General features: G+C 40.6%; 1 protein-coding gene across 1 annotated transcript in view; it reads left to right on the top strand.

Moving 5' to 3' along the window:
- The first annotated feature begins 1,012 nt into the window (after positions 1–1,012).
- LOC145722709 (cohesin subunit SA-1-like) overlaps positions 1,013–18,963 on the top strand; it is a 181,055-nt gene continuing 163,104 nt past the window's right edge. Inside the window, exon 1 of the mRNA XM_081826828.1 lies at positions 1,013–1,302. The gene's annotated coding sequence lies outside the window, so the exon portion shown is untranslated. The remainder of the gene's footprint in view (positions 1,303–18,963) is intronic.

The raw sequence follows: 18,963 nt of genomic DNA, 5'->3' as shown, positions 1-18,963 counted from the left end.
GGACTGTAAAGGAATCGAGCGATGCTAAGGCAATATTAAAAGAGCTGGCTCTAGCAACAGAGAATTTAGTCACAAGTGGAGCTGATGACCTGGGAGATTAAGGATTCACTTTTGTATTGAAAAGTTGTGAGCAGGTGAAAGGTAGGAGCCACAGCCACGGAAAGGCGGGTAGGAAGAGGCGACGTTCAAGGGCATATTTTGGTCACGATCTCACGTTAGTCAATTCTCACGTCCATTTCAGAGCCACTGAAAGTAGTCCTGTGCTGTGGGAGGAGAAGTCGCATTCCAAAGCTGAGGCTGTATTTTCCCAGTCTAGCTACATTCCTTTTTCACTAACTAGCCAATGCTGCCGCCTTATGCAAAGCCGGCACTAAGGAGTGAATCTGCTTTACAGAGGCAGGGACGACGCCAATCGGCCTGGGGCAGGCACTGTAGCGCCTAAATCGACATGGGATGGCCTAAACAGTTCTCGAAACCTTTTCACTCTCACTCGCGAAAACGCCTTGCCAACAGTCAACAATAAGTAGCTAACACAATGCTAAGCTCAGAGACCCTCTTTAAACCCAGGAGAGGCGGGAGAAGGGTTTGGCTCCTTTACTGCCTTCCCGTTTCCGCAAAGCGCGTCCCGGACGTGGGGTGGGGACAGCACGAGCCAGGCGGAGCTGCAGGGAAACACCAGTCTCCAGACCTGAGGAGGGGCCTCACTGAAGGGGCCGGGGGCGGGTCTCCCTCCCAGGTCTCGGAGAAGCTCCGAAAATGGCGGGCGGCAACTCGGCTAGCCGGGCGCGCAGGCGCCACCGTGGCCGTCCTTCCGCCAGCCTCGGGCGACTCAAGAACCGTCCACAATGTCCTCACCGAGAGGTATCCACCGATTGCGATTGGCTGAGCTAGGCTACCGCTCCGTGCGGGGGCGGGGTCTCCACGCAGCGGCCACGTTTCCCGCCCCGCTGGTGCGCGTGCGTGCAATCCCCACAGGAAAGCGTTTGCGCGCGTCCCCGCCGCGGCCCCCAGCTCGCGCCTCAGCTCCCTCCCTTTTCCGGGCAGGCCCGTCCCGTCAGCTAGGCAGTAAGCGTCGCGGCCAGCAGAGGGCGGTCCGGACCCAAGTCTGCAGCGGCGCCATTGGCGTGTGGAAAATGCCACCAGATGGCGGGTTAGGATTGCAGCTCCGTTGAAGGCGCGGCCCCCGCTCCCGAACCCCCGGCGACCACCCCGTAACAACCCCCCCACATCGGGAATAACACACCGGAGACTTTTGGGGGGAAACTAGGTCGACGGCCGGCGGCGCCCGGCTGGGCAGCTGAGGTGAGTGCGGGCGGCGGCGACGGCGGCGGGGGGCGGGAAAGGGGGAATGCGGCGGCAGCGGCGCGGGGGCTGGAAGCGCGGATCCAAGATGGAGGCCGGGCGAGAGCGAGGGAGCGAGGGAGCGAGGGAGCGCGAGCGAGGAGCGGGCGGGCGGGCCGGGCGCGGGGGAGGGAGGCCGTGCGGGCCTGTGCGGGGCGCGGCAGTCGCTGGCTGTCCGGGCGCCCGGGGGGGGCGCCTGTGGGCGCGGCGGGCACCCCGGAGCCCTAGTTCCTCCCCACCCCTCCCGCGGGCCCGAAGATTCTGCCCCCGCCCGCTCGGGCACTACAGCGACGGGCGCGGAAGCCTTTGTGGCGCGCTCGGGCCCGCCGCCAAGCCCGCCCTCCGCCCCCCCCGCCCGGACTCTCGGGACTCGTCCGCACCCGGCGGGGCCGGGCCGAGGCGGGCTGGTGCGAATGCCGTCCGCCGCCCTGCGTTTCTGCGGTGTTTTAGCGGCGGCGTCGTCACATGACAACGAGCTCGCCTCAGCGGAGGGGCCTGGGGGTCGCTCGGCGTGGCGGCCGGCCGAGACATCTTCTTGGTGGGGTGGGGCAGGGGGCTGGCGACTGGGGGAGAAGGGGCGTCGAAGCCGGGCTTTCCCGCTATCTGCCCTCCCCGCCCCCGACGGAGGCCTCCCTGTGAAACGTGTTCAGGCCAGAGCACTGCCCCGCTAGTTTGCCAATTCCCCGGGAGAAGAGGCCAATAAAAGTTGTTTTCCCTCCTTTCTCGGGGTGGGGGCGGGGTGAAGAGCTGGGAAACTGGAGTGCCTGGAGTTGGACCTGGGCCTCGATTGGAGGGTCTGAACTGGGTGCTTCTTGTGTGCTTTAGGGACTTAAAAAAATTTTCAGGTCTTAGGATTGTCACGTCACCCTTTCTACCCACATTTGAAATGTTATCGATTCTCTTCACATTGTAGAGAATCGTGCCCGGGACGTATAAATCATGGGATGGTTTGGAAGCTTACAGACCCAAAACAATGTTGTTTGTGACGATAGCGAATTATTTGCTGTTAAAGTTCTTGTTAAGGTGATGAATATAGTTTATTCCTAATCGTGGTCGTGACTAGAAAGGACTATATTTCCCATCTTCTTAGGGAAATATAGTGTTTGTGAAAGTATTTGAATTGGTGTAGAGAAAGTTCTCTGATTTGTGATTTATGTGGAATTTGAATATGACTCTACCTTTTAGTTTTCCGTGTGTGTTTTTAAGAAAATTGCAAATTTTGATGGTGAACTATACCTAGGGAAGCATACACAACAGTGAAATTAAAAACGTTTATTGTGTGATATATTGTACTGTATTTTCACATTTATAGTGATTCAGATTTTAAAAAATTGCAGAAGGGGGGAAATACTGAAAGATCCGGAAAGGTTGTCTACTTGCTTTTGATTTTTGTGAACACTTGTAACACAAATTGCTTGCTTTCTAAATAAAGTTCTGGAAAACCTACAGGTGTTCTAAATTTTTTTCTTTATATTTTTCAAAATTATTTTAAATTTAATCAAGTGGTTTACCAATGGTCATTTTAACAACCAAACTACTTTTGAGTGGAAATTTCTCAGTATCCACTTTAGTTTTGGTGTTCTGACAGAGCTAGGAGATACTGAAATGGATGTGAAATGTGGGAAATTATGTTACTTGGATTCATTCCGTTGAAGACCGTAATATAATTACTGTTGATTTGAATGGCTCTTTTAAAGCCTTAAGGGAGGCTGTGGTGTAGGGGAAAGAGCCCTGGACTGAAGTTACTTTAAACATTCCCTAGGTTTGTCATCTTTGGGGTGTCACTCTTTGAGGTTTACTTATCACTAAAATGAGGGTACTAAATTGTAGTTGTTTAACAAGATGTGTATGGAAAGCGCCCTTCTTAATAGTTAAAGCTTGAAACATTTTATGCAGTTTTAGCCTTTTCCAAACCTTGATTCTGGATCAGTGTAGCTTCATAATCAATGCTGTGAGGCGATCTAAGGCACCCTGAGGAAAAAGGTACATTTCTTTGTAGCCTGGGTGCAGGGGTATAAGAGCACCTGGCTCTAGGGGTCCCAAACAGACTAGGTCCAGCCACTTGCTGCTGACAGAATCCAAAGGCAGAGAGACGAAAGGTGGTGAAACAAAGTTTATTTCAGTGAGGCCAACACTGGAAGAACTGTCTCTCCCAAATGTTCAAACATCTAAGTTTATATAAGGCAAATGTGGATGAAAGATGGTTGGGTACATGCAGGTGGGCAGTGAAGGTCAGGTCAATCATTGTCTTAGGGTCCGTCGTGTGCGGTCTTGGTGGCTCCAGGCAGTCCTTATTGCTTGTGGGTGTAGTTTTGGTTCTTATCAGGGAATGCTTTGCCAGTAGGGTGTTTTGCCTGAGTTAAGAGATAGCCAGAAAGAGGAGCTTAATTAATAAAGTACAGACTGAGGTTAAAATGGAGGTAGCTAAAGCCCTGTTTCATCTTCCCCTTTTTTTCTTTGCTGTTTAGTCCTGTAGTGAGGGAGTGTATTCCTTTTCTTTTGATGAATAGCAAAGTACAACAAATTTAGCAGCTTAAGTAACACCCAGTTATTGTCTCACAGTTTCTGGAGGTGAGAAATCTGGGTACTTTGTAGCAGGACTTTGTACAGCATCTCACCAGATCATCTCATCAAGATGTCAGCTGTGGCGGACAGTTTTTATTTGAGGTTCAGGGTGTTCTTCCAAGCTCAGTACTGGTTGGCACAGTTAATTTCCTGAGGCTGTAAGTCCCTCTTCTTAATAGCTTTTGGTTAGGTTACCACTAGTGCACATAGCAGTTCACGTGTGACTACTGTTGCTTTTATTCAGACAAGCAGGAGCCAGTCTCCTTGACTTCCTCTGTCTGTGACCTCTAGACTCTCCTTTAAGACCCCCTTTTTAAAGCTCATCTGGTTCGGTCAGACCCACCCAGGATAATTTCCTTTTGGGCCACTCGACTGATTAGGGACCTTAAATACATATGCAGAATCTATTTGCCATATAACAACCACTGGAGTGATGCTATCCCATTATATTTACAGGCCTCCCCACAGTCAAAGGGAGGGGAATTTATAGGGTGTGGCTCATTGAGGGTTCTTAGAATTTTGTCTGCCATTGGGAAAGAAGTATTTATACTTTTGCCTTCTTAGAATCTGGAAATACATAGGAGAGAACAGAGGGAGAGCAATAACCCACTTGACAAGTTTACTCATATGTCTTTAAACCTTTTCTTTCCCATATTTCCTGGTATCTCACTTTAAGTGCCTCTATGAAAACATTTTATTGTATTTAGAGGAAATTAAAAACTAAAATTAAAATAAACTTTAGGTAATAAAAAAGGCAATAGATTATGTAATTATCATTATTCCTTGTATTGTTTTACCCATTTTAGAGATGAGATTGAGTCTTGTAAGAGATTTTAATGCTTAAAATCACACCTCCTATTAAGTGACAGGTAGATGCACACTCATTGCACCCTAGTTCACAGTTTGTGAGGAAGAAATTTTTATGAAAAAATTATTTGAAAGGATTAGAGTAGGGATATTATTGGTGAACAAAGAATGTAGCAGGAGTTGGGTCATGGTATGTGGGATGTTTTGAGTCTAAGAAGAAAAATATATTCAAGAGGAGGCAATTAGTTTTAGTTAAGGATATCAAGCTTTAAAGAATATAACCAAGGAGTTAAAATTGTGAGGGATATACAACTTAATTTCTTTATAGAGAGGGGATATAGTAGGGGCTTGGTAAATCTTTGTTAGCTGAATAAACATATAAATCTTTAGAATTAAGATGTCTCTAGCTACTGTGACACTCCTTAGGGAAAGGTAGAAAGCAGAGACCTAAAAGAATGCTCTTGCATAAACTCTAGAATGAGATGAATCTTGAGATGGGAATTAGGGTAATGTGTCTAGAGAAGGAGGGGTCGGTTTTCTGTCATTTCAATAGTTAAGAGTATAGGATCCCAGCTTCCTGTCTTAGTGCTGAGAGAAACTTGTTTTATTGAGAAATGTGATTCTTTTAAAGTGAGCTTTAAGTAGGTCATAAATCAGTTGGTTTTATAGAATCTTTTCTTCATATAATTCACCCCTTATTGTTTCCTTCAGGTTTTTTTCCTTCCCCTCTTCTAATTCTGTTTTTGCCAGTTTGTGCTTGAAGGACATCTCAGGTCCTACTTTCATAAAATACATTCCTTTGTGCTATGGGCCTAAATGGTGCCCAAATAAGTTGCCCAAATGTCTCTATAGAGTTTTGCTGTAATGAAACAGCTATAAAAATGGCTTTTAACTTGCTAGAAGCTCACAGTTAACAAAAACATTTTATATCGTGACCCAGTACAAACACATACACAGTGGAAATAAAAATTTCAAGAAATAACATTTAACCTTTATGTAGTGCCCTCTGATATTTTCTGATTTTGTTTTTTAAATTAAGAATGTTGGTTGCAACTCACCTAAGTGATACCATGACTCAAAGTTGGAAAAGCAGTGAATCTTGGTAATCGGAGTAGTACAAAGTAAAACCATAAGAAGAAACCATTTCATTTCTATCAAATTGGCAAACATTAAGCATTCTGATAATATCAAGTGTTGGTGAGATGTGGAGAAATTATACTCCCATTTTTGGCAGGAGTCTAGACTGACACAATCATTTTGCACAAAAATTTGTTTTATCTAGTAAGTTGAAGATAACGTGAATAAAAATGTTCACAATAACCTTGCTTCCAGTAGCCAAAATTTACTTTTTATTTATTTATTTATTTTATTTTTATTTATCTTTTAAAAGATTTTATTTATTTATTTGACAGAGAGATAGCGAGAGCAGGAACACAAGCAGGGGGAGTGGGAGAGCGAGAAGCAGGCTTCCTGCCGAGCAGGGAGCCCGATGTGGGACTCGATCCCAGGACCCTGGGATCATGACCTGAGCCGAAGGCAGACGCTTAATGACTGAGTCACCCAGGCGCCCTTATTTATTTATTTTTAAACATTTTATTTGTCAGAGAGAGTGCGCATACACACAAGCAGGGGTAGTGGCAGGCAGAGGGAGAAGCAGGCTCCCCGCTGAGCAAGGAGCCCGTTGTGGGACTCCATCCCAGGACCCTGGGATCATGACCTGAGCGGAAGGCAGACGCTTAACTGACTGAGCCACCCAGACATCCCAGTAGCCAAAATTTAGAAACAAAGTGTCCATCAGTGGTAGAATGTATAAATGGTGGTTTTCAAAAGTTAAAATAACCTTGATTCGTAGGTTAATTTCACGTGGTCACAGAGTATTATACTTTTTATATTTAATGTTAGGGATTTGGGGATATTCATGAAGGATATTGCTTTGTAGTTTTCTTTGGTTGTAATGTCTTTGTCAGGTTTCAGTGTAACAATTATGAGGGTGTCAGAAAATAGATTGGGAGGTGTTCCTTTATTTACTGAAAGAATTTGTTTAACATTGATATTAATTCTTAATGGAATGTTTACTAGAATTCACCAGTGATACCATCTAGACTTGGAATTTTCTTTGTGGGAAGGTTTTTGGTAATAGTCAAATTCAATTTTGTTAGTAGACCTATGGCTATTCAGATTTTGTTTTATCTTGTCAGTTTTGGTAAGTTGTATTTTTAAAGACATTTGTTCATCTCATTTCATTTATTGATATAATTATTAACATGGTTCCATTGTTATCCTTCTAATGTCTGTAGGATCTGTAGTGATATCTCCTCTTTAATTTCTTGTGTTGTTAGTATGTTCTTTCTTTTTTTCTTGACTGGTATCATTCTTGGTTTACCAATATTATTATCTTTTCAAGTAATAACACTCCTAGTTTTCTCCATTTATTTTCTCTATCTCATTTGTTCTTTTCCTTGTAATTTTCTGTCTTCCACATGTTTGCTCTTTTTTTCTAGCTTAAAGTGGAATCTTAAGTCATATATTTTAGACATTTCTTGTTTTTTAATTTAAGCATTCAGAACTGTCACTTTTCCTGTAAGCACTGCTGTATTCTACAAATTTTGATATGTTGTATTTTTGTTATTCAGTTTGAAATAATTTCTAGTCTGCTTTGTAATTTCTTCTTTGACATGTGGATTACTTAAAAGTGTGTTTAATTTTCAGGGTGCCTGGGTGGCTCAATTCGTTGAGCAACTGCCTTTTCGGCTCAGGTCATGATCCTGGAGTCCCGGCATTGGGTCACGCGTCAGGCTCCTTGCTCAGCAGGGAGTCTGCTTCTCCCTCTGACCCTCCTCCCTCTCATGCTGTTTATCTCTCATTCTCTATCAAATAAATAAAATCTTTATAAAAAAAGTGTTTATGGGGCGCCTGGGTGGCTCAGTTGTTAAGCATCTGCCTTCAGCTCAGGTCATGATCCCAGGGTTCTGGGATCAAGCCCCACATCGGGCTCCCTTCTTGGCGGAGAGCCAGCTTCTCCCTCTCCCACTCCCCCTGCTTGTGTTCCCTCTCTCGCTGTCTCTCTGTCAAATAAAATCTTAAAAAAAAAAGTGTGTTTAATTTTCAAGTACTTGGGATGATTTTAGATATCTTATTATTGATTTTAACTTAATTTCTTTTTGAGGTCAGAATATATTCTGTGTGATTTTAATTCGTTTAAATTTACTGAACCTTGTTTCATGGTCTGTCTTGGTAAATGTGCCTTTCACAGTTGAAAATAATGTATCGTGCAGTTGTTGGGTATAGTATTCTGTAAATATCAGTTAGATTAAGGTGTTTTGGTAGCATTTTCAAATCATTTGTGTATTTGCTGGTGTTTTTTGTTTGTTCTGTTTTGTTTTGTTTGGAGGGGGATGTAGTTTTATCAGTTGCTGAGAGGTTAGAATATCCAACTGTGACCTCAGTCATAGTTGCCTATTTCTTGCAATTGTCTTTTTCTCCTTTAATTCTGTCAATTTTTGTCTCATGTGTTTTGAAGATGTGTTATTAAGCACATACAATATATAATATGTCTTCTTGATGAATTGATCTTTTTATCATTTGAAATATTTCTTTTTCTCTCTGGTAATACTCTTTTTTTTTAGGTCTGTTTTATGTGATGTTAATATAACCACTTCAACTTTCTTGAACTTACTATTCCCATTATGTATCTTTTTTCACTGATTTACTTAACTCATTTTCTTCGTGTTTCACTTGTACCTCTTAAAGGCAGCATATGGTGGTTTTTTCTTTTTTTTAAAAAGATTTCATTTATTTATTAAAGAGAGAGAAAGCACAGGCAGGGGGAACGGTAGGCAGAGGGAGAAGCAGGATCCCCGCTGAGCAAGGACCCTGATGCAGATGCAGGACTTGATCCCAGGACCCTGGATCGTGACCTGAGCTGAAGGCAGACGCTTAACCAAGTGAGCCACCCAAGCATCTCGTGTTTTGCTTTTTTCTGATAATATGGAAGAATCTCTCTTTCATTTATAGTAAGCATTGATTATGTGCTAATGCCTGTCATGAATGGTTAAAGGCCTGCGATTTTATTGTACTTGAAGGCTAACAAGTTAACCTGCCACAGTTTAATGGATGCTGGTGGGAGCCATGAGGCTCCCTGATCAGAGAAGAGAACAGCGCACTACAGCAATAGCGGTAGTGGTAAGTGGTGGTGTTCATACTGTATAGTATCCTGTAGTGTTGTAGACTAATTGTCCCAAGACCATACAGCTAACAGATGACAGAATCAGCATTGGCATCAGATCTCTGAGCCCCAGTTTGCACACACTAGTGTGAAGATATGACATCTGCACATGCAGTAGGTTGGTTACAGGAGAGGAATCTGAGGCTTAGGGAAACTTGAATCCTTATAATGGATAGTAAGCATGCTTCCCCTTTTCTCTGGAGGAGATGCTATGTCTCTTTCCAACACTGTTCATTATGTAGATAATCTTGAAAGGTTTGGGACACACGCATTCAGTGCCTCTGTTTTCAAGACATGTAGAAAAGTAAAAGACCCATGGAGAATTGCCTCCCAGAACTGCCCAATGAATTTTCTTAGTTTTTCCTATGTTGTTTGTGATTAAGTTTTCCTTATATTTCTCACATGGCTGCAATGCAGCTTTTCAGCTCTATATCTGTAGTGTGCTTCTCTTTGAGTTTTATGCTTTCAGCAAATTGGATTACATTCTTGTATCCTAGCCCATCTCCCCATGTCTTTGTTCTGGTGTTATATGTGTATAAGAAAATATTCATTGAGTATTTACTATGTACCAATAAACATTTTACAATAACAAAGCAACAAAACAAACTAATAGGAATAACACATGAAATGCTGCGGAGGGGGTTAGATTCAAGATACTTTGGAAGCAGAACTTGCAAAATTAAGGGGAGATGGCCTTCTCCCTGTCAGTTCCCCCCCCAAATAATAAATACATTGTTTTGGAAGTGATAAGCGTCAGAAGAGTTTTTCAGCAGAGTCCCTTTATTTTCTGATTAGAATAACATTAATAATTAAATATTCCCTGTACTGTTTTTAGGCTTTTTGGGAAAATTTCTCTTCATAGTTGTTGAATTGTTTCAAAGTCCAGGTAGATGTTTGAAACACCATTGCCTATCTTCTCAATCTTAGGCAGACAAAATATGCTTTATACATAGTCAAGCATAAACATGACCTGGTTGTCTCTCTTGAGGTACTTCATTCCCTCTTTTATTCTAAAGCTTTGTTGACCCTGATTGTATGAGGTTATTATTTTTCCTGTCTCAGTTACAGCACTGAGAGGTAGGTTTCTTCTGTTCTCTAGTAGTGATAGTATAAAGTAGCAAATGTGCAGAAATTTTTATGACATAACACAGGATATAAAAGCTAAAGTTGTCGTAAGTTGTGTTGTACTTTATTGTTCAAGCTTAAATTACATTTTGGGATGAAAATGCCTTAGCGTGTATCTTGTGTTGCAAGGGATAGTGAAAAAATTCATATGTTTACACATGAAGGAAGCACTGTCACATGATAAATGGCTCAGAAAGCCATTGTCCAAGAGAGTTCCTGGCACCTGAGTCACACTGCTTGTGTTCAATTCTGATGCAGCCCCTTCCTAGGTATGTAAACGTGGGTGAGTTCTTTAATAACTTCTCTTATCCTCATTTACAGAGGGTACAGAGAGGTACTACAGAGCCTCTCATCTCTGAAGTGGGAATAAAAGCATACTTCTGTCATGGGTTGTTGTAGAAGTTAAAGAGTTAGTTTTTAACTATTAGACTGTATTGCATTGCACATAAATTCTAAGGACATTAATCTTAAATTTAAAAGGTGAATAAAATTATAGATAAATAATGAGGTTACTTTCCAGAAGCAAAGCATTTTAATTAATTGGTTCTTATCAGCACATAGAACTAGCAGTAGATTAAAACTTTATTAATGAGAATGGTCAGAGGATGAGATATTCTGGTTAATTGAGATGAGGGTTATAGCCAGAGTTTTCTGCTTATTGTTAAACATATTTCAAAAGTTGAGCTCTTTTTTTCTTTCTTAAGAAAGTACTACATCTTGGAAAGGTATTATAATGCCTTCTTGGTAATTGAGAAATTTTGATGGCTGTATCAGTATTATTATTTATAAATATTAGTTTTGCATGTACAATTTTGCAAACAGACTAGGAATGAATTTTATCGAGCAGATTATGTTTAAAGTTACTGCTTTGAGTAAGGTGCTAGATAAAATGATAGATGACTGCTTTTTCCTCTCATAAAAGTGAGGTGTAGGTACAAAACCCTGGTTAATCTATGTTTTTAAGTTATGGATATTTAGTATTTTATTTAGGTTTTTTTTTGGGGGCTTGAACTTATGACCCTGAGATCAAGACCTGAGCTGAGATCAAGAGTCAGACACTTAACTGACTGAGCTACCCAGGTGCCCTGTTAGGTATTTTATTTTATAAATGTAAAGGAAGCATGGTGTAGGGGAGAGAAAGCTAGTGAAGGGCTAGAGACCTGAATTTTAATTACAGCTCTACCACTTATTGCCATGTGTCTTTGAATCATTACTTCTCTGGACCTCAGTTTCTTCATTGTAAGCTTAGTGTTTTGGACCTAGTTTCCAAAATTCCTGTAAATTTTTTAGTGCCTACGGAAATAATCAGGAAATCAGCTCTGAATCAGATAATGCAGAGGTTTTTTTGAAAGTCTTTAATTTTGGAAAACTCAAGTGCATTTTCAGCAGGCTCCTTTTGCCTTCAGCAGGGTCTTTTTGCCTTTGATCTCCCATTGGTTATTAAAAAAATTTGTGCTTTCTCCTAGCTGATAAGTATATAGACCAAAACGTTAATATTTAGATAGTATTTATAGCTTTTGGTGCCAGCTATGGGTGTGTGTTTACTTCTTTGTTTAGAAAGAGATAGATTAGCAAGTGTTTTCATATTTTATCCATTGTAAGTCATTCATACATTTATTGAAATCTACAGTGAGCCATACACTGTATGTATAAAGACATTGTTGTTCTGTGTACAGAGAAAGCAATGTACGATTCAGAACTTAGGTGATACCTTCTCCAAAAGTCCTTTCCTGATAACCTGATTCCTCCTTCTTTCCTCTCCCTCCTTTCCTGATACCCAGGGTTGGTCTAAGTGCTCTTCATTTGTGTTTTAGTAGTAATGCTGTGCCAGGGCTATCATGACTGTGGAATTGGTGCTCTACATAAAGGTACCTGGCTAAGATGGTGGGTGGTGGCTGAGATCCAGATTTTATTCTGCTTGATAGACTGTCCATTTGCTTTTTTCACCTTTTTAAATTCACCTGTCCAAAAGAGGCTTTTTTCCCTAATTCTTACAGAGTCTATGTGTGCTAGCATTAGTGTACCATTAAGAACACTCTATAGTGGTTTTTTTTCTAGCCAAGTTTTATAGTAGGTAATAAGTGCCTCGAGGTGATTTGTTGAAGTGAGCAAGTACTTCCTGAAGGTGAATTCTTATATCAGTTTTGAAAGAACAGTGAAAGTTAGCCAGTCAAGAATGGTATGATGGAGATAGGAATGCCATTTTAGGTGAATATAAAGGGACCAGGTTGTGATCTAGTGTTGACCAGTGGGTTCTCAAAGTGTGGTCCATGCACCAGCAGTGTCACTATTATCTGGGAGCTTGTTAAGGAAGCATGTTCTGGGGCACCTGGGTGGCTCAGTCGTTAAGCGTCTGCCTTCGGCTCAGGTCATGATGGGATCGAGCCCCACATCGGGCTCCCTGCTTGGCGGGGGGCCTGCTTCTCCCTCTCCCTCTCCCCCTGCTTGTGATCCCTCTCTCTCTGTGTCTGTCAAATGAATAAATAAAATCTTTAAAAAAAAAAAAAAAAAAAGAATGCATGTTCTTGGACCTCTCCCCAGTTCAACTGAATTAGAAATTTTGCAGAGCCAACAATTTTTAACAGGTCTTTCTGGTGTCTCTGATACAGGCTGAGGTTTGAGAGGCACTACTATACCCCACTTGTTGATGAAGCATTAGTTCAGTGTGTGTTCAGAGCATTGGTTCACGTAGGAGTGATTAAAATACAGAGCTGAAAGTAGTGATGAGAGTTCCTAGTGTGCCAAACTGAAGAGTTTGTCTGTAGGCCAGTGGCTGCACATTAGAATCACCTGGGAGCTTACAAATATAGCAGTGGCTCCGATCTACCCCAGATCAACTGACACCAAATCTCTGAGTTTCTGATGCATAGCAAGGGTTGAGAACTATGTAATTGTCAGATTTGGTTACTGATTATAATAGTATATATGTTTATTGAGGATGTGTCAAAATACTTAGTAGCATAAAGTAATTAAATAGCACAGCAGTCTTATTTTGGTATTATTCCCATTTCACAGATGAGGTAGAGAGGTTAAGTACCTTTTCCCAGTATTACTTAGCTAGGAAGTGGTGGGTTTGAGTCCAGGGTTTTGTGACTAAAGTCTAATCTCCTAAAACAAATCTTTTTTTATTATTCTGTTTTATTTTATTTATTTTTTTAAAGATTTATTTATTTCAGAAAGAGAGAGAATAAGCAGGAGGGGCAGAGAATCCCAAGAAGACTCTGTGCTAAGTGCGGAGCTGGCTGCGGGGCTTGATCCCATGACTCTGACCCCGAGATCATGATTTGAGCTGAAACCAAGAGTCCGAGGCCCAACCGACTGTGCCATCTTGGTGCCCCCAAAGCAGATCTTTTTTTAAACCAGGCTTCATGCACTTAGATTGGAAAATATCACATCTTTATCTTCACTAACCTGTAAGTGAGATTTGGCATTTTGTTTGATTTTTCTATGTGAGCAGCACATCACAGTTGCGCTAGCAATACCTGTACTTTTGTTACTAATAGAAATAAGAACTATTTTCATATTAAATTACAGATGTCACAGATGTCCCAAAATACCATTTATCATAATCTGTACTTTAAAATCAGGCTAATTGTTAGATACAACTTTAGATCTTTTATTTACTATGTTAGAGAAGCTTATATTAGTTTGCCACAAATTTGCTTTTTTAATTTGTTAATAATATAATATTAATAATTCTTTTTCTAAGCATGGTACCATTTGCTGAGAGAGAGTTTAGTGGATAGCTTGATGTGTAGGGTGGACAGGGAATGAAAAAGTCCCATTTGTTTGGTTATCTCTCAGAAGGAGATCCTTAGAGATACTCTCCTCTTTCCCACTCTTCTTTGACTTGTTAAATAGGACTGAACCCCAAGTTCTTCATTACACATCAGAGTTAGTAGATTTAAAAAATGCCTTGGGCCTAGAGAGTGCTTTTTCTAACACTTCTTAAAAAATTAGAGAAGAAAATGATACGCATTATCTCACCAGGCATTTTCTCTTTTTAAAGGTTTTATTTATTTATTTTTGCAGGAGAGAGCACGGGCATGCACACAAGCACGAGTGGGGGGGGGAGGGGCAGAGGGAGAAGCAGACTGCCTGCCGAGCAGGGAGCCTGTTGCGGGGATCCTAGGACCCTGGGATCATGACCTGAGCCAAAGGCAGACACTTAACTGACTGAGCCACCCAGGCACCTTTACCAGGCATTCTAACTATGCTGTGGTCTGATACAGTGTTGTTCAGTAGAACTTTCTGCAGTGGTGTGTATGTTTTGTATGTGTGCTGTCTGGTATGGTAGTTATTAATGAAAATGATGCAAAGAAGCAAAATAGTATAACAGTAGCTAACAGCAATGTAATATTAAATAATAGCTAATAGGTTTTCTTATATAACAGACACTGTTCTAAGCATTTTAATATGTTACATAATTCTTACAGTAACCCTCATCTACAAGTCTCAGCTTGTAGATGAGGAAACTGAAGCACAGAGAAGTTCAGTGATTTTTCAAAGGTCACATAGCTAGTAATTAGCAGAAAGAGGATTCAGACCTGGGCAGTTTGGCTTCCTTTATGTTCCTTTTGTAATACACTCCTTTATCACTTTCTTCAAATCCACAGATGCAAATACAGAATATTGTCAGAAACAGTATTTTAGAGGGTTTAAGATAAATCATTTTGTTCTAATTATTAACTAAATATTGTGTAATACTTTGTAGTACTTTGCCCTTTGTTATTTGAATCTAATCATGAACTCAATTTACTATTTTATTTCCTATAAGTAGATTTGTGTTAGATGTAGTAGGTGTTTTTAGTAACCAACACTGATATTATTTAAACAGCAATTTAGATCTCCCCCCTGGGTTAATTTAAAGCTAGGTTCAAAAATGAATGTTAATATGGTTATTCTGTTTACTGACACTAATTGCAATGTACTTCTGAGGTCATTTTGTGATGAATTGGTTTTGTTTAATGGATATTGGGCTTTCCCTAATCAATGTATGTGAATAACTTAAGCTATGTTACACCCAGTATGTTATGTCTGTGGAGGTTCAGAAGGGGGAAGGTATCTTTTAGGGACAGAGTTCTATTCTTAACCATATTCAGAGCAAGCTGGTGGTAGAATGAGATTAAAAGGGGCAAGAGAAGTGGCTTTTTTTGTGGCGCCTGACTGTTCAGTCAGTAGAGCATGCAGCTCTTGATCTCAGGGTTGTGAGTCCAAGCCCCTCCATTGGGCATGAAGCCTACTTAAAACAACAACAAAATGAAGCGGCATTTTTCGTTTATCTGCTATAGGCATTGTGCTTGGTGCTCTACCTACATAGCCATCATTTATTGAATACAGGCTGTTTATCACACCTTTCTAGTGCTTTAGGTTTATTACATATGACATTTAATCTCTACATAATCCTTCAGAGAATATAATGTTGGTAAAGATATTTTACAAATGAGGGCTTTGTTAGGCTCTTCCTTTCCCTTCCATTCTCCTTCCCTCCACTTCAAGGGGAAATGATGGTAAATACAGGTGGGGAATGAGTTGGGGGTGGTGCTGAAATTATCATTGATGCCAACTCACCTGGTACTTAAGGTTCTCCAGTTATAAGTTTGTTCATATCATTTTGGCTAGGTATTAGAAATAAGACAGACAAGGTGTTTGTGCTCATGTGAGATTATTATTAAACATAATAATCATATACTGATTATGCTATGTTGATGCATATACTAATAAATGCTATAAAGGGAATACGTTAGTTACTGTCATGGGTAATAATGGGATACATACATAATACAGTCAGGAAAGGCATTTTCCAGGACATGAAATTTGAGCTGAGACATTCAAGAATGGTCCAGGCACAAGGCAGAGCAGAAGCAAAGTCTCTGTAGCAGAAAGGGCTGTGGTATTTTAGGATGTGAGAGAAGGTCATAGTGACTAGAGGGAGCATAATGCAGGAAGGGTGTTAGTGGCATCACATGAGGCTAGAGAGGTAGACCAGAATCTGGATTATGTAGGGTGTATTTGGGTTAGTAAGGGCTCTAATGAGTGCAGATTTTATTATAAATAAGGAGAGCAACTATTGGAAAGTTTTCAGCAGAGGAACCACTAGAGAACCACTCTAGTTCAGTGGTTCTCAACAGGTATTTTGTTTCCCAGAGGACATTTGGCAATGTCTGCAGACAGTTCTGGTTGTCACAACTGGGGGTGATGGTATATGCTACTGGCCTTAGTGGATAGAGGCCAGGGATGCTGCTAAACATTCTGCAGTGCACAGGATGGCCCCCTACAACAAGGAATTATTACCCCAATATGTTAATAGTGCCAAGGTTGAGAAGTTATGCTCCAGCTGCTGTGTGAATATTAGATTGCAGTGGCGGTGGAATGGAGGAGGGAAATGTTAGGTTGTATTGATGTCCAGGTGACAGGTGATAGTACCTTGGACTATGGTTATAATAGGGGTAATAATGAGATGTGTTCTGATTCGATATGTGTTGTGGAGGTAGAGTAGGTGATGAGGGAAAGGAATGAGTCAATGATTTCCAAGTTTCTGACTTCAATAATTGAGTGAATGGTGGTGCCATCCTAAGATGCGGAAGACTGGAGGAAGACCAAGAATGAAGAGTTCTGATTTTTAAAATCTTATTTCACAGAATCTGAGTTACTATTAATAGAAGACACAACACTATTTTACATACAATGAGAAAGAAACATAAGCCATAATGCCTGTACAGCCTGTAATTGGTCACAGCAGCCACTCATTTGTTGAAATTTTTTATCTATTCTCAGAGATTTGACAGGTTCTTTTGCCTTCATTTGCACTGCTTGGCATGTGATAGCTTGTCCTTTTGTGTGTATTTTGCAACAAAATACAATCAGGTACATCTACGTGTGGCTGTTCTCATATCCCATAATTCACTTTATTGTTGCTTTACAAGAAAACATGGAGTTGGGATTACTGCTAGCAATAATGAATGTTTGATTTGCTAATCTCTGTTTTTGTACTTTTGTACATATTAACTGTTCATTTCAATGCCAAATTATAGAATATTTTAAGACATTTTAAAGGTATTTAAAGTCAGCATGCATGAAACTAACAATGCACATAACTCAGATGATGACATGGTGAACATCTATGACAGTTCATGTTTGAACAATGACAGCTCTAATTACTGTCTAGCACACTTATAAAATGCCATTGATTGTGAGATGTATTTTTACCTCAAAAATGTTAAAATAAGGGGAAAAATTTACACGTAGAATGGGTGAAATATACAAGATGGTATGAAACTTCCTATACCACTCTATTTTACATATGATATGGGTAGAAATGGATGAATAGTACCACTGATGGTAGTAGTGTTAATAGTATGAATGGTTTTTGTGTTAGGAAAACTTACCTTGTAAGGAAATCACTGGGAGGTGAAGATTTGCATTTGCAATGAACTGTTCAGACAGTGTTAGAATTTGTTGAATAGGTAAAGAGGGCAACAAGTAGATAGTTCTTAGGCAATATTGTATAAGCTAAGTGATAAAATTAAAGGAATGAAACTGTGTACATGTGTGTTTTGAGGGGGTATGCCAGTACTAGCAGAACAATTAGTACAGAGTAAAGTTGTAGGTGGCAAATGTATCTTAATTTTGGCCAGAGAACCTAACCTCCATTTTTTCACACTACACAGTAAGTTCTAGTTTAATTTACATAGCTTTGAAAAACCAATTGCTAATAGTTTTGCTGCATTATGTTAAAAGGATGGTAACCATCACCTAAAACAAACATACTGAAATTTTATTAACCAAAGCAAAGTTCCTATACCTAAAATGGTGCATGCATGCATGTGTGAGTATAATTTCTTTGATGTACAAAACCCAAATCTTTTACCACTACTACCCTTCAGCAGGAACACAGCTGTGGCACTCTAGTCCAAGCCATAGCCAGACATCACAGAAACATGAGGTACTCCTGTCATGTCTGATAGTAATTTTTTTTTCTAATTAATTTCCCCAAATGATCATGGTTTTTTTGTTTGTTTTTTGAGATTATCTGTTGAGAGAAAAATAATCGATTTGTTAAGTTGCATATACCCTACTATGACTTTGTTTTACTTGTTTGGCACTTAATTAGGTACTACTAGTACTGTGATAAATTATGATAATTCAGTAGTGGCTTTCTTTACTATTCCATGTCTTCAGGGAAGGGACATGGCTTTTGTGTGGTCCATAGCAGCAGAGCACAGTGCCGGGCAAAGTAATAGACATTCAATAAATAGTACTTAGGTTCATCCAAATTGAGCAATTTAGATTTCTACCAAAGACTATGCTTGACGACAGATGTTGGCGAGGATGCGGAGAAAGGGGAACCCCCCTCCTACACTGTTGGTGGGAATGCAGGCTGGTACAGCCACTCTGGAAAACAGTATGGAGGTTCTTCAAAAAGTTCAAAATAGAGCTACCCTACGACCCGGCAGTTGCACTACTGGGTATTTATCCCAAAGATACAAATGTAGTGATCCGAAGGGGCACGTGCACCCCAGTGTTTATAGCAGCAATGTCCACAGTAACTATGGAAAGAGCCTAGATGTCCGTCAACAGATGAATGGATAAATGTATATATATACAATGGAATATTATAGAGCTATCAAAAATGAAATCTTGCCATTTGCAATGACATGGATGAAACTAGAGAGTATTATCCTAAGCGAAATAAGTCAATCAGAGAAAGACAATTATCATATGATCTCACTGATACATGGAATTTGAGAAAGAAGGCAGAGGATCATAGGGGAAGGGAGGGAAAAATGAAACAACGAAACCAGAAAGGGAGACAAACCATAAGAGACTCTTTTTTTTTTTAAAGATTTTATTTATTTATTTGACAGAGAGAGAGACAGCAATAGAGGGAACACAAGCAG

Source organism: Leptonychotes weddellii, chromosome 1 (assembly GCF_054177405.1).
Source record: "Leptonychotes weddellii isolate Sample4059 chromosome 1, ASM5417740v2, whole genome shotgun sequence".
NCBI lineage: Eukaryota > Metazoa > Chordata > Mammalia > Carnivora > Phocidae > Leptonychotes > Leptonychotes weddellii.
This window is presented reverse-complemented; position numbering and strand designations above follow the sequence as displayed.